The sequence below is a fragment of the Microcebus murinus genome, chromosome 5 (assembly GCF_040939455.1).
Source record: "Microcebus murinus isolate Inina chromosome 5, M.murinus_Inina_mat1.0, whole genome shotgun sequence".
NCBI lineage: Eukaryota > Metazoa > Chordata > Mammalia > Primates > Cheirogaleidae > Microcebus > Microcebus murinus.
The window spans coordinates 64,818,798-64,834,902 of NC_134108.1; positions in this window are offsets into that span (position 1 = coordinate 64,818,798).

Genomic DNA, 16,105 nt, shown 5'->3' on the forward strand with positions numbered 1-16,105 from the left:
AATCAGAATTTTTTAAATGATGCATGAACATTCAGCTGCATTAAATGAGTTTCTAACAATTTCCAACTCCCTATTTGTGGGAAAAAAATGCCAACTTCCCAATTTTTGGTGCCTGTAGCTAGCAATAGTACATGGAATGTTCTTTTGAATGCACACATTCAAATGAGGTCAAGGGTCTTAGGAATAAATTGGTTGGCAAACAATATCAATGGTGCCCTGGTCTGACCTTGTATATAATTGTTTGCACAACAAAATTGAAGAGTAACAACATGGTTAATCTGTGCGCTTTATTTCTAGCCATCCAGAGACCTTAAGGGTCAATATGATTTACTAACATTCACTAAAGGTTATTAAAATTGCTGTTCAAAGTTGATGGAAAGGTGTTATTGCTTTTGTAATAAAAAATGACTTTCATGGAACAGTTTACACATAATTTTTTATTAGATTGTACTTCCCATCTTCCTCCTTACTTCTTCAGAGTTTCACAGTTGGTAACAGTTGATTATTTGTGCTGTCTAGTGGCATTTTTTATTTTTTATTTGTATAGTACCATGGATGTGGATAGTACTTTTCCAGGACTTAAATTATAAATGAGCTAGCTCTCCGCCCCAGATAGCTCCAAGGTTCCTGCCTCTGCAAAGGACACTAAGAGGAAAGGAGTCAATCTGCCCTCAGCATATGATCATGGTGACTGTCCAAATTAAGAGATTTCAATGATACTGGAACTTTCATACTTATCCATATTACTCCAGGCAGCCAGAGAGCTGTTTGAAAATGCATCAGATGAATTGCTAACCTTTTTTCTCCTGAAAATAGAACCATTACTTTAGAAAGATCCTATAGCCACCAGCAGACCTAGATAGAACAGCAAAAGTGAACAGCATGGGAGTCTAGCAAGGACTACATGTAGGTGTAAAAAAGAGAGAGGGAGAGAAACGGAACAAATAGAAAGGACAAAAAGCAACAGATTATTATAATCACAAAAACATTGATTAAACACAGTGTTAGGCAAGGTACAACATAGATATAGGTCCTGCCAACTGAGAATTTAATATCTAAGATGTCACTTGAGGAAAAACATGATAAAAATAGAGAAAAGTTATTTAAGAGCAAACTTATAAGTAAAAAGCTGTATGAGGAAAACATAAAAGTAGGAAGTAGCAGAAAAGATAGTTTTTAAAAATGTAGTTCAATTAGAATACTTATAAAATATCACTATGAAGTTATGATTACATGCATCCAATATAACCTATATAATGCAACCTCATTACTATAGTGTGTTTTACTTCTAATTGCTTCATACTAAAGCATAAACCAGAAAAAAAAATCCAATCCAAACTGTATTTGATCTTTATGGAAAAATAATAGGGGCACATGATTCTGATTAAGGATTTAGCAAGTGATTAGTAAGTGTTTAATACTAGAATATTGTTTTTAAATAAACAAATGACTCCTAGATTAAAATCATTTGTGATTTACTATATGAAACTCTAGATGTATTTTTCATTTTAGGTACATCTTAGTAGTTCACATTCTTTCTCACTCTATGCATAATATTTCAGATACAAAGAAATACCCATCACATTTCTATCATTAGAACTCAGTGCATAATCTCAAAATACATAGTTTATAATTATAAAGTAATTTTAAATTCTAATTTATACTGTAGGTTATTTTCTTCTTTAGGAATAATAACAAGAAACTCTAATGAGATTCAGATTAAGCTAACATTTATCGAACATTAAGTATGTGCCATACACTGTTATAAGTGACAGTAAAATCAAACCCAATGGAATTTTTAATTTGTCACCATGAGAAAAGGCCAAGCGAAGTATAATTATATAGCAGGAAGAAGAAAAAGTTAAGTGAACAACAGTATCAAGGGTTCTCCATGCCTACTTAAGGGAGAACAAAAGAAAATATCCCCATATCATAGAAATATTAATGAGAAAAGAAGGGAATTTTTAAGTGGAACTTATGATTTAAAAATAAGTGCATACAGTTAGAATGTTTTTCATTCTCCTTTGGGAACTCCTTTTAAAGCAGTAAGGGAAGAGGAGAGGAAAATGCAAACACCATCTCCGGTGAAACTGACATGACTGAAATTCTGAATCACAAAATAGGAGTAAGCACTAGCAAAGCTCTGAAGTTCAAAGAAGGATGTGGGAAGATGAGAAGAGAAGCAATATATAGATACCAGAGAAAACTAGCCAAGGACAAATCTTCTGAGTGTAGCAGACCCTGAAGTTTAAAACAACACAAAGCAAATAAACAAAAAACAATAACTTTTTTGGAACAGACTAGAAGCAATACTTCACTTGACCCCTGTTTGGCACAAAGTCTTGAGAAAGTAGAGCACGAGGCTGGCTCAGCCTTTGGGAATATGTCTGAGGGACAGAGGTTGGCGTTAGTAAAAGAGTAAAGATTTGGCAATATGAACAGCCCTGGAGTGCACATAAAATCAATCTCTGTCTCTCTCCCTTATAGACACACACAAACACACGCAGACAAGTCATAGGGAGAATTCCAGCTAGCCCTGGCCCCTCCCCGCCATGAACTTCCTACAACAGATGGTAGAGGGAAAACTGTAGCCAGAAATGAGATGTAATATAAAAGGAACCAGCAAAGGACCTTCACAATAATACCACAAGGAAAAAATTAGAGAACACACTAGGGAACACTGGAAATACAAATGGCAGATGAAAAATGCTCACCCCCCCCCCACACACACACACACAAAACCCACACATACAATAAGGAGCAAATAAAAAAATATGACCCTCAATTTTTGCAACAGAATGAAACAATTTAACAAAAGAGTACATAGAAGAAGTCTGTGCTCAAGAAAAGAGCACAGTGTTATGTGTCTGTGTAGGGGGAAATGATGACAGTATGGAAAACCATAACAATGAGTCTCTGGCTGGAAGCTGCATAAGGAAGACTCAGAATTGGGGAAAATAGTAAGGATGATAAAAGGACGTTATTGAGATAGCAAACTAAGTGAAGTGAAAACAAACAAACAGTTCAAGAGGATCTGGAATGAAAAATATTAAATAGAAAATGGGCAAAGGGAGCACTAAATCATAAAATAGGCATTTATAAATAAAAGAGCCAAAGTAACAGAACAGAATAAATACTTAAGGATATAATTCAAGAAATTTTCCAGAAATAAAACATATTGAAGTCTACAAAATGTAAATACCTACTGTGTCCCAGAGGAAGAAAAAAATCTGTTATAGAACAATCAATTCAAAGGCATTTCTTAATAAAGTTCCTGGATTTCCAAGATTAGAAATGTCAAAGTGTCAGACAGAAAAATACTTATAATAACAAGTCACCTATAAAGTGAAAAAAAATCTGATGTGTACTATTTATAGATTTCTCCCTAACAATACTGAAAGAGTGGGCAATTCCTACAAAATAATCAAAGAAGGAAAGTTTGGCTCATAATTATGTTTCTAGGCAAACAATTTTTCAAGTAAAATGAAAAGACTTAATTATTTAAAAATACACTTTAAAAAATAGAATTAAATAGAAAATAAATTTCAGCTAACAAAGTAATGAATAAAAAAACAGTATGAAAATGTCTGGCAGTGAGTAGAGAGCAGATTTAAGAGGAGAACTAAGGTCAAAACAAATGTGAGGCGTATGGTTATAAAATGAAAACATAATATTTGCTGACAAAGCAGAAATAGAAAGTAAAAGGGAAAAGCAGGACTTTCGGAGTGGGAGAAGTCAAGATATTTCAGTTGCTAAATTACATAATTGAGCTTAAGTTTATTTGAAGGTATGAGGATGAACATTGAAAAAGAAAGAAATGAACAGAAATGAGTCTTGTCATTATTCAGAAAGCATAATATAAAATATGACAACAAACCTAAGGCAAAACATATATTTTTCATATAAAAATGCAAATGAGATAAACTTGCTTATTAAAATTGACTTTCAGATCAGACTAGAAAGCAAATCTCAATTATATGCTATATTCAAGAGAAATACCCAAAACACAGTGACTCAGAAAAATTATAGAGCTAATTAATAAATTCAAGAACTGGCTGTAAACACACACACATGACCATAGAGTAAATTAATACATCACTAAATATCTAGTTAAGAAAATGAGAAAACAAAAATATGCAGAATAGGAAATAATTATACAAAAATAACCCCAAAAATAAGAAATTAAAACAACCTTAAAATACCAATGTGCTTATTTTTTGTAAATAAATTTAAGAACCAGGGTAAAATGTGTCATTTGCTGAAGAATATAAATTAGAGAAACTTATCACAAAAGATAGAGAAACTGTAATAGTTCCTTATAAGTAGAAACCATTATGAAAGCTCAACATATCCTCAGTGTACTGGGCTCAGACAAGAAAGAGTAGAGGAACAGATAACTCTGATATTATTTAAAATGATCCTGGGCATACAAAAATAATTAAATCTTTCAAAATATTATACAACAAAAGAGTCAAAGAATATTTCAAATCAATCTTGCTTGTGAATATGGTTGCAAAAATACTAAATAAAATATTAACAAACAATACAATAGTAGATAAAAATACTTTTCTGTGACAAGGTGTAGCTTGTGTTAGGAATTCAAAGAAAGTTCAGTGTTAGCATTATTTTTCATAACAACAGATTTAAAGTGAAAATTTATACAATTACCTTTACGGAAGCCTAAAAGTCATCTAGTGAAATTCAACATTCAATCTTCATGAGACCAAAACTCTTAATAAAATAGAATGGCTATATTTTCATATATTATAATGTATATCTTAATATGATGATGTTTATATCAGATCTGACCTAAAATTAAACATTATGGGCTGGGTGCTGTGGCTCACGTCTATAATCCTAGCACTCTGGAAGGCTGAGGTGGGCGGATTGTTTGAGCTCAGGAGTTCAAGGCCAGCCTGAGCAAGAGCAAGACCCCATCTCTACTAAAAATAGAAAGAAATTAATTGGCCAACTAAAAATATATAGAAAAAATTAGCTGAGCATGGTGGAGTGTGCCTGTAGTCCCAGCTACTCGATAGGCTGAGGCAGAAGGATTGCTTGAGCTCAGGAGTTTGAGGTTGCTGTGAGCCAGGCTGACGTCACGGCACTCTAGCCCAGACAACAGAGTGAGACTCTGTCTCAAAAAAAAAACAAAAAACAAAAAACAAACAAACAATAAAAACCATGTTTCATAGGGAAACATTGCAAGCTGTTCCATTAAACTCAGAAACATAGTAGGTATATCTTTTATCTCTATCATCTGTGTTATTTAATATCTGTCTGACATCAGTAGCCAAAGCAATTAGATAATATAACTAATAAGGGATAAGAATTATAAAAGAGTGTATAAAATCATAGTTTTTTATAGATGATATTTTTAATCTGGATAATTCAAGAAAATGAATTCTATTGTAAAATATAAAAATAATTAAATGTGGAGATAACTGGGGAAAATTGGCAGACTATAACCTTCATATTGAAAACAACATTCATTTAGAAGCTATTAACAGAATGGAAAAAAAGAATCTATTTTCAATAGCAACTAAAAAGACAAAATTTACAAATATTATTAGTTGCCCCCCACCCTAGTATTCATTCTCCTCTTCTACTTTGAATAGTAAAACTCCCTGTGTTTTAAATGTATGAGTTCCCCACCTGGACACTCCATGCCCAAGTCTGTCTTGCAGCCAGGTCTGCCATATTTTGGGGGTCAGTAAATGTGGGCAAAATAGGCAGCCTCCTGATCATCTCCTTAAAGCCTCTGGACTACTCTCTTTCCTCTCCCAGTAGACCGGAATATGGATGTGATGCTAGTAAACTGAATTTTACCATAAGAACAAAGCACCCTGTAGAATAGTGGAGCAAAAAGAGAAAAGCAACCTGAGTCTCTGAAAAATCCAATGAGGCAACCAAGACCACTCACTTCTGAAATGCTGCATTGTTAAGTAAAAATAAACTTATTTGTTTTGTTTGTTAGTTTGTAATAGCAGCTGAGCCCATGCCCTAACTAACACCAAAGAAACGGGAAAATTCTATATAGAGAAAAGTTTTAAATACTCTTAAGTGACAGAAAAAGCCTAAATAATTGGAGAGTGAACAATCATACCATGTTTTAGATAGAAGACAGTATCACAAAGATATCCATTCTTCTCTGGTTAATTTATAAATTTAATTTAATCTCAACAAAAGTGCCAACACATTTCCTTTGGAAACAGGTAAACTGAAATGGACAAGTTATTAAGCAAAATTATCTATGAAAATTCTGCAAAACAATATCTTTTAAATAATGAAATGTTATAAAATGATACACTACTATTGTATGAACAGAAGGACAGAACAGTGAATTCAAGTAGAATTCTATAACATTTCAGTGATAAATTCAATATTTCAAATCAGTAAGAAAAAGACAAATTATTCATTAACTGGTATGGAGATAACTTTTCAGCCATATGGAAAAAATAAATTGTATCCATATCTCACACTTTACTCAAAGATAAATTCCAGATGATCAAAGATTATTAAAAGATTAAAAAAATGAAGCCATAAAAATATTTAGAAAAAATATTTTTATAACCCAAGATTAAGAAAAGATTTGTTAAATATGAATTAAAACAAAATGTCATAAAAGAAAAAAATTGATAAACTTTATTACATTAAAAATAAGTGGCATAAAAACACTATAAATAGTCAAATGACAAACAGTAAATGTGGCTAATATTTGCAATTCATATCAGAGACAGGATAATCCTCAACTATGAAAAGTACTGCCTATAAATCAATTGAAAAAAAAACAACTCTTTAGGAAAAAATAGACAAATAGCCAGTTTAGAGGAAAAAAATGTCTTTCAAATTTATTAAAAGGTAATAACCTTCTCAAAAAGAGAAATAAAAATAAAAATTGCAACGAATAATAGCTGAGTCTGAGTCTGAGGAAAAAAGTACCTAAGATGTACCTGAGACATCTGGTGTGCCAGAAAGCAATGAAACTATCAACAACTAAATGAGCCATGTTAGAGGGTCACAGGAGCCAATACAAAGGGGATACAATTGCCCAATATGTAACAATTTGAGCTTGAAAGAGACTAATGAATGCAAATGATGGAAGAACACAAAACATATAAACTCAAGAGTTTATATTGGCAGCTCCCTCAAAAGAGAGAGAGAGAGAAAAAAAAAAAACTAATTTTTAAGCAATACTAATAGAACACCACTGGAAATAACTAGGGCTCCAAATCCTCATTCTGAAAACAGGCAGTTAAAAGGAAATAATTTATCCTGCCTTTCTGGTATGAGATATACTTAAGGAAAATTAATTAGCCCTAATTGGTGGGGGAAAGTTATTCTCTATTGAAGAATTCTAATTCATAAGTGTGGAAGAAAAGGTAGAATATATTTAAATCACCATTCTGCAAGCCCTTATAAAATAATTAATTCAGACAATGATCACATGGATAAAGCTATCTGATAAAAAGAAAACGGGGAACTTTGCAACAGAGTGAGCAGACTGTGACAACTTTAATCCACTGATCATCAGTCTAATCATCACAGAAAGTGGTAAAAGCAGATATTATGTGTCTCTTGATTTGATACAATATAAAATAATATCTACGAAATATTATCAAAATATTAAGTCTGAACCTAATCAAGTATCAAGTGTTAATTTTTCTCCACAGGGGATAGATAAACAAGTTAAATTACACAAGGAAACAAACAGACAAATTCCGAGTGTGGGATTCTGTATGGGACAATCAATCCAGTTTCTATTAGTCGATGTGAAGAGAACAAAAGTAAATGATACTATTCTAATTTGAAAAAGAATTCAGACACATAAAAACCAAAAGTAATGGGCGGATCTTGTATAGAGCCTAATTCAAACAAACTCATTGGAAAATGACAAGTTCTTCTCACATCTGGGGAAAATTTCTTACAACTCTTAGATGATATGGAACAATATAATTATGGCATTGTGGCTATTCAACAAATGTCCACATGTTTTAGAGATTCTTGCTGGAGATGAAATGAAATGATGTCTGGATCTTTTTTAACTACTTCGATATGTAAAAGGAAAAAAAATGGGATGAGGAAGATCACTGAAACAAATATGGCAAAATCTTGAATATTGTTGAAGCTACAGTTACCTGTAGGTTCATTCTTTCTATATTTGTGTACCATGAGGTTCATTTTTTACCTATCAGGTTGTATTTAAACCTGCGTAAGGAAAAGTTACTCTCATAAAGCTGGTGGAAGTGCAAACTGATAAATCTTATATGCAAGATATGGTAATATTTATTCAAATTTTAAGTGCACATGCCCAGCATTTATATTTCTAGGTGCTTATTCTACAGATGTGTGCTCATATACACAGAGTGCCATTCACTGGAGCATTATTTGTAGTAGCAAATGATTAAAAACTATCTTAAAATCCATAACTAGTGACTAATCAAAGTATCATGCAGCCAGACAGTGGAGCACTCATGGCCCTTGAAGAAGAGTGAGAGAATTAGCTCAAGCAAAATCACAGGCAAGATAATCTAAATACTAAATGTACTTAAACATGATTTAAATAATTTTGGAGTTCTTTTAAGTGTATAAACAAACTTTCCAGAAAGGAAATAAGTCCCCTAAGGCTAGACAAAGCAGAAGTTAGAATCCAAGAGAGTAAGCTAAAGCTACTGGCTACCCTGAGAGCACTTACCTATCCTGTTTGACCTAGAATAGGGTTTCTCAGCCTGGGCACTAGAATATTCTTTGTTGAGATTGTCTTGTACATTGTAGGATATTTAGGAGCATCCCTGGCTTCTCCCCACTAGGTGCCAGGAGCACCTTCTACCTTCCCTCAATTATAATAACCAAAATTGTCTCTGGTCTTTGCCCAAGGTCTCCAGGGGGTGCAGGTGGTAAAATCACCCTGGGTTGAGAACCACTGCTCTGGGGTACCAGTACCAAAGGGGCCACAGAGGACAAAAGTAAGAAGGCCTCCCCCCAGTAAATATGGAAACCAAAGAAAGAAGGAATAAATTTAAAATCTAACCTGCAGAGAAAGAGAAAAAGGAAAATTATCTCTTTTTGCTTTGGCTCTGAATAGAAGAAAAAACTCTCCCATAAGAAATTGTGATCATGAACCAGTCTTTACATGGATTGTACCCCCATAATTTCCTGAAATAAAAATAAATAAATAAATATAGCACACCACTAGAAATACTCTCAGGAGGAAAGTAACAAAAATGTAGCCTTCAAATAATTCCCACAGATGAAGTTACAGTAAACAGTAGCTCTCAAAAAAAAAAAAAAAAAGCCAAATACATGATTTAAACAAGGTACCATGAACAAAAGTAAGCAGAAACAACAATTCACAAAACTAGGTACAAAAAGAAACACAAATATTGGAATTATCAAATACATACTAGAAAATAAGTATATTTAATATAGGTACTGAAATAAAAGAATCGAAAACATAAATAAGAAATAGCAGTTACCAAAAATTACCAGAACAATTTGAAAAATTAAATAAGACATCTAGAAATATAAAATATAATTAAATTATAAAATTATAACATAAAAATAGGATATGATAGTAGATGAAACAGAAATGAGCAATTAGTGAACTGGAAGCTAGAGCAGATAAAATTTACCCACTACAGTACAAAGAGATCAAATTGAAAGACATGAAATACAGCTTAAGAATAAAATGTAGGATACAATGAGCATGTCTCATACTCAGCCATCAGAACTTTAGAGTGAAGCAATAGAAAGAATGAAAGTGACATAATATTTGAAGAGATAATGACTGAAGTTTTTCTGGAGTTGTTGAAAGACACCAATCCTCAGATTCATGAAGTACAACAAATTTCAAAGCAAGTGTAGTTAATATTCTGAGATGTCATAACAACAATAATAATATTGAGTGCTCACTCTGCACTAGGTATTATACTAACCATAGTGCATACATTATCTTAGTTGGCAAGTAGTTTTTAAAAAGAGGAAGACAGATAGAACTGCTTTACAAATTAAAGATTATGCATTCGAAGATTTTATGAGACAACCCAAACCAAATGCAATGTGTGAACAATGTTTGGAACCTGATTCAAGCAAACCAACTATAATTATATTATTTAATCTCTCTCTGATGTGAGATTTAAACCCACACCTGACTAACTACACAGACTTTGCTCCAGAGTTATGCAATGTTTAGCCACACAAATATCTGAATGTTTCCATTGTTCTGTACTATTTCTTTACTTAAAGAAGAAAAATTGTTTTATATAAAAAAATATTCTGTAGAGCTCCTAGTGGAATAAAGGAAAAAGGAGCATAATGACAACAAAGAAATAAATTAAGGATGAGGAAAACAATTAAAAAGACAAATTTATGATAAATATTTGTCAAAAACAATCTAGTGATAGCAGAGTTGATTCATTTCTATTATGCAAGGAGTTACCCTATAAGAATGTAATGCACTTGGTGGTTCTTCTCAGAGGCTATTATAGTGAAAATATAAAGAAATGTGTTTTTCAGGTTTTTGTTTAAAACTGGGATATTAAACAATATGCATAAAGAGACCAACTGTCTCCCTGACTCCACCAGCACACCACATGCATTCCTAATTTATGCATAATATTCTGTGAGGGATAAACTTTGTACATGTTTTTCTTACAGCTTTACTACAGAGAAAGACAGAGCATCATCTCTTTCTGAATCACCAGCATCCAGTTCTGGTGCCTGAACCAAAATAAGTCCCAAGTTAAGCCCTAGGAAGGTGTTTACCCCCAGGGAGCCTATGGGATGAGTGAGCAGGTGCAAAAGAATCAGGATCACCATCAATGGACATTGAGGTCAAGTCTTTCCCACAGGGTAACACTAGGATAAGAACAGCAGTAGGCAATAAAGAGGTTCCAAAGTGGGAATAATTAGATGCAAGGAGCCAATCGAAGAACTTGGTTCTAAACTGAGAACCCAAAAGATGAGTACCTCTCTCATGGGATTCTGGAACTGGATATTAAATAGATTGCCCTAAGATAGCCTGTGTGGGACCGAACTATTCATTCAGTGAATTCAAAATTCACTCCCACCACCCATAAACTTTGCCTTGCTAATAATCATTTCCTGTGCTGAATCTCTAGTCTTATTATACTTAGGCTAAGTCTTGAGACCAAAGCTAAAAGGAAAAAAAAAAAACCTATTAAATGAACATAATTTCTTTACAAAATGTATTTGGATAAGTAAAGAGCTGAACTAGACATTTTATTCAGAGTACTTATGGAAAGAGCAATGTAACTGAGTCACAATAATTTCATTTGGTAATTTTCTATTCCCTTTTCCTCTAACTTGACCCTTCTGCTTTTAAAGACAACCTCTTTAACCTTCTATTTAATGACTTAGATAGGTACAATTGTGTTTTAAAATATTTGATTTGATTACCCTAGAATCTGGTAGAAAAGGACCATGTTAGAAAGAAGAGTGGTTGTGCCAGGTGTGGTGACTTGTGTCTGTGACCCCAGCTACTCAGAAAGTCAAGGCAGTAGAATTTCTTTAGGCCAAGAATTTGAGACCAGCCTGGACAACATAGTGAGATATCCCCCATTTCCCTATCTCTAAAAAGAAAAATGTTTTAAAAAAATAGCTAGGCATGGTTGCATATACTGGTATCCTATAGTCCCAGTTACTTAGGAGGTTGAGGTGGGAGGATAGCTTGAGCCCAGAAGTTTGAAGCTGCAGTGAACTGTGATTCCACCACTGCACTATAGCCTGAGTGACAGAATGAGACCTGGTCTCTAAAAGTAAAAAAAAAAAAAAGAGAGAGAAAGAAAAGAAAGGGAAAGGAAAAGAAGAGCAGTGTTGCTATAAAGGCAGGCAGGCAGGCAGGCAACCTGATTAGTTTTCTTCTTATATGAGTGTGTTCTTGCACCAGGGAAAATGAAACTTAAAGGCGGGGGTCGGGGGGGGGCACAGGAGGGGGCAGTGAATAGAGATTTTTTTTTTTTATTAGAAGAAAGTACAAGGGGAAAAGCCAAGAATGCTGTTAATATCTCCCATTTTGTAGGGAGTAGGAGAGCATAAACTAACACCTTCCATTAACACACCTCTATTGTTGAGACATACAAAAATTACACTAGATCAGAAAGGTAAAAGAGAAACTCTACCAGAGACCAAGTCACTGGGATCAGGAATTGATTGTACCAGATTCATGGTAAATTGAAAAGAAGCCATCCACTCAGTAATGAAGAGAAAATAAGAATAGATTAAGTTGTCACTTCTAGAAAAAGATTAGCTAGAAAAGTTATGTATTAAATCTTCTTTATTTTCAGGGTGGCAGGCTCTTGACTTATGCTTTAGTATTCTTATAAATAGTCGCATTTCTGGCATCTTTTAAAATGAAGAACAATTAATTATAGAAATATTAATTATCTATGGGAACTGTTACTGTTCTAAATAAAAGGTTATGACTTAGGAAATGTCTTGCACTTGGGAGAGCAGGGAAGCAGAAGGAAGGGGAAATGAGGGGTAGCACATACCTTCTGTGTATTACACTGTCATTGCATGTGTTAGTTACTTCATTTGACCTTTACAGTGCCAGGTGGTAGGTATCCTGCAACCCATCTGAAGAAGAGTCAAATGAGACAAAAAGAGGTTAAAGGATCCACTGAAATCATTCTACAGTAAATAGTTGAAATGCAATTTAAACTCAGATTGTCTCTAGAGATCTTTCTATGATTGTCTATTTTTGTAATTTGATTTTAATAAATAAACCTTAATAATGAACATGAGTGGCATAGCCATAAACATGTGACAAGGCAATCAGTGAGAAATGATTTGATGGAGTCTGCTGTAAGTATTAATAGTTTTCTCTCTGGTAAAAAATTATAAGTCAATTTTAACTGCTATGCCACTCACTATCTCCAATTTACATAAATTATTCCTTATAGACAAAAAAATCCCTCTTTGAAAATTATTCATTTATTCAACAAATATTTGTTGAGTACCTATCTATTCCATGATTGTGCTGTACATTGGAACAATGAGTGTGAATAAAACAGACCTGGTCACTTATATCTTACAGTCTAGCAGGAGTTCATTTAAATATCTTTATTTAAAACACAGAAAAACTTGTCTTTAAATATTGGATAATTTACCCTCACAAATCAATAATGTTTTCCTTCTCTGTTTGCCAATATAGTACTGCAACTTTCTAGTAGTAAAAAAAAAAAAATGAAAAAAATCAAATATTGTGATCCTTTGAATATAGGTATAGGTATCATATCATGGAAAGATTGGCCAACACAAATAACAGAGAATAACAAAATCAAATTTGATCATAGAAAGGCTTTCCCAGAACTTTCAAATTGGTCATATTATCACCAAGATTTTTTTTTCTGGAACAATTAGCAGCACTTCTTAACTTTAAATTTGGAATTTTCTGTGTTTCAAAAGTACAATATTAACAAATGACTACTTCATTGACTCATTTAAGAGAAGTGTCACTGAACTTATATTCTCCATCTTAGTCGCACATAAAGAAAAGAGATTTTGGCAAGTCCTGATACAACCGTGTGGGAGGGAGATTAATGGAGAGCAAATTGGGGAGTAATTAATCAAGCCGCATAAGAAAGTGAAAAGAAGAAACAAAGATGCAAGATTTGACAGGAAAATTCTAAGCTCTTTGTACTTGGCACCAGTCAAAAAAAAAAAAAAAAAAGCATAATAGGGCTGAAAAGTTCATGAATATGCTCCAATTAATCTGTATGTGCACTGAAATGCTTTTTAGTTTGGTTCATTTAAATCTGAAATTCCCTTCCCCATTGATGTCAGCTAGTTAGCCAAGATGGTGCATTACTGTTATGATCACTGCAGCGCACATAATTTAGATTTATCTCTTTGGGGACTCGGCTCCACCCCCTGCTAGCTAATATGCTCACCATGTTTAATGATGCAAAAAATTTCCCTGAGTACAGGTTATTTATCTTTATCAGGAGCTGCGTTTGGCTGGCTGTCTGTTATCAGCCAGAATATTTGTTCCTAAATGGTTGGTTCTCATACATATTCCAGGGCAATCCTGAGGCCCATATTATCACTTAGATTTGCAATGAAAGTGTTTCAATTCTTCAGATACACCTTGGTAATACTGATTTGTGACTTTGAAACAGCTGAAATTATGATTCAATCCATGAACCCTGAAATCACTGTCATGAAATACAAAATCAATCTAAAATCTGAGAAAGGACTTTCTTTGGGGGAATTTGAGATGCACAGAATAAACAACACAAGAATATGAATATATAATACAGAAAAGCATTATAAATGATCTTCCGGTAATCATGTTGCCAAAACATACCTGAGAAGAAAAACTGAAAGATGGACAAGAATAGTTAGTAACCAGTGACCAGCATCACCATCCCCCAAAACTAAATGAAGGAATGAAATTAAGGGTCCTTGATAAGACAGTGAACAAACAGAAGTAGCTGGTGCCCTTCCCTGAACCCAAACCCAAAGACGTACAGAATCAAATGAGATGTTTATAATTCTAAGAATAGTATTTTAAAACAGCAAGAAAACTTTAAGACAGAAAATTTTGATATACAAGACCATAAGAGAGTTTAGGCAAACAGTCAGGGTATGAAGAAGAATTTTTTAGTTGAGCTCTTTTTTACCTCTTTAAAATACGTGGGTGGATGCCTAACTACAATTTCCCAAGAGAAGCAGACAAACAGCAATGTCACCAGCCTAGCCCAGGCTAGGTAGAGTGGGAGCCTCAGTGTGGGGCTCTAACTGGCTGGGAAGGGTGGATAACGACATTTGCATGCAGACTTTCTATTCCTGCCAATAGCCTCAGGCCCCAGCACCATCCTGAATTCTAGGTAATTCGAGTAAATAGCATATCAATGGGGAGAGTCAAGGAAATTCCCTGAGGCCTAATAGTCTTGTGGGGTGTGGCAAAAGGAGGGACGTCAAGCCCAGCTATAAAGGCTGACCCTTTGTCAAAGTCATGTCCCACCCCTTCCACATTCCTAAACTCACAAGTATGAGATTATGTGAGTGTCTGCTCTTTAACACTTCCCATCCCTATCTGCAAAGGAAAATACATATAGCCAGCCCAAGTTACCACTATAAACTTTGAGGGAAAAATAAAAATCACCAAGAAGCCCAATCATTATTTAAAAAGGCAACTAACTAAATAAACTAACAGAGGAAGCAGAATTAATAATCGAAAATAAAAAGGAATGCCACATTAATAAAAAGAGATGTTTTCAAGGAGACAAGAGATAACAGTAATTACATGAAATATGAAAAGCAATTATAAAGAGGAACCAATAGGAAATACTGGGGCTGAAAAGCATAACAGAAATATAATATAATATAAAAGAAAGAATTTAGTAGGTTGAAGAGCAGAAAAGTTACATTCGAAGACTGAACAGTGAGCTGTAACAATAGATCAGAAAACACTTTCAGAAGGCATCAGAGGGCAAGAAAATGTGAAAAATAAAATTTAATTTTTTTAACTGAGAAGTATAGAAGAGGAAATATCAATATGCTTATAGCAGAAGTGCTTTAAAGAAATGTATAGAGAAGAGGAAATATTTGAAAAAATAATGATTAATAATTTCCCATAATTAAAGGAAAATAGAAGACTTCAGATAAAAGGAATCATAGGATATCAATACTCACCAGCAAATTGATATTAATTTAACAGCACCTAAGTGGACACGTAGGTACTACAGTAATAGGGTATTGGGCAGGTGGGAGGGGGGAGGGGGGCGGGTATATACATATATAATGAGTGAGATGTGCACCATCTGGGGGATGGTCATGCTGGAGACTCAGACTTGTGGGGGGAGGGGAGGAATGGGCATTTATTGAAACCTTAAAATCTGTACCCCCATAATATGCCAACATAAAAAAATAAATGGGAAGACTTAAAGTCAAATCCAAAAAAAAAAAAAGAAATTCTCTGATAATATAGTAAAATTTAATAATTTCAAAGTGTGAAAAAAATTATAAAAGCTTTCTGAAAGAGCAAGTGACCTTAAAATAAAATGAATCAGAGTGAATTCAGGCAGCTTACAGAAATATTGAATACAAAAAAAGCAATCAAATAATGCTTTTGAAACTA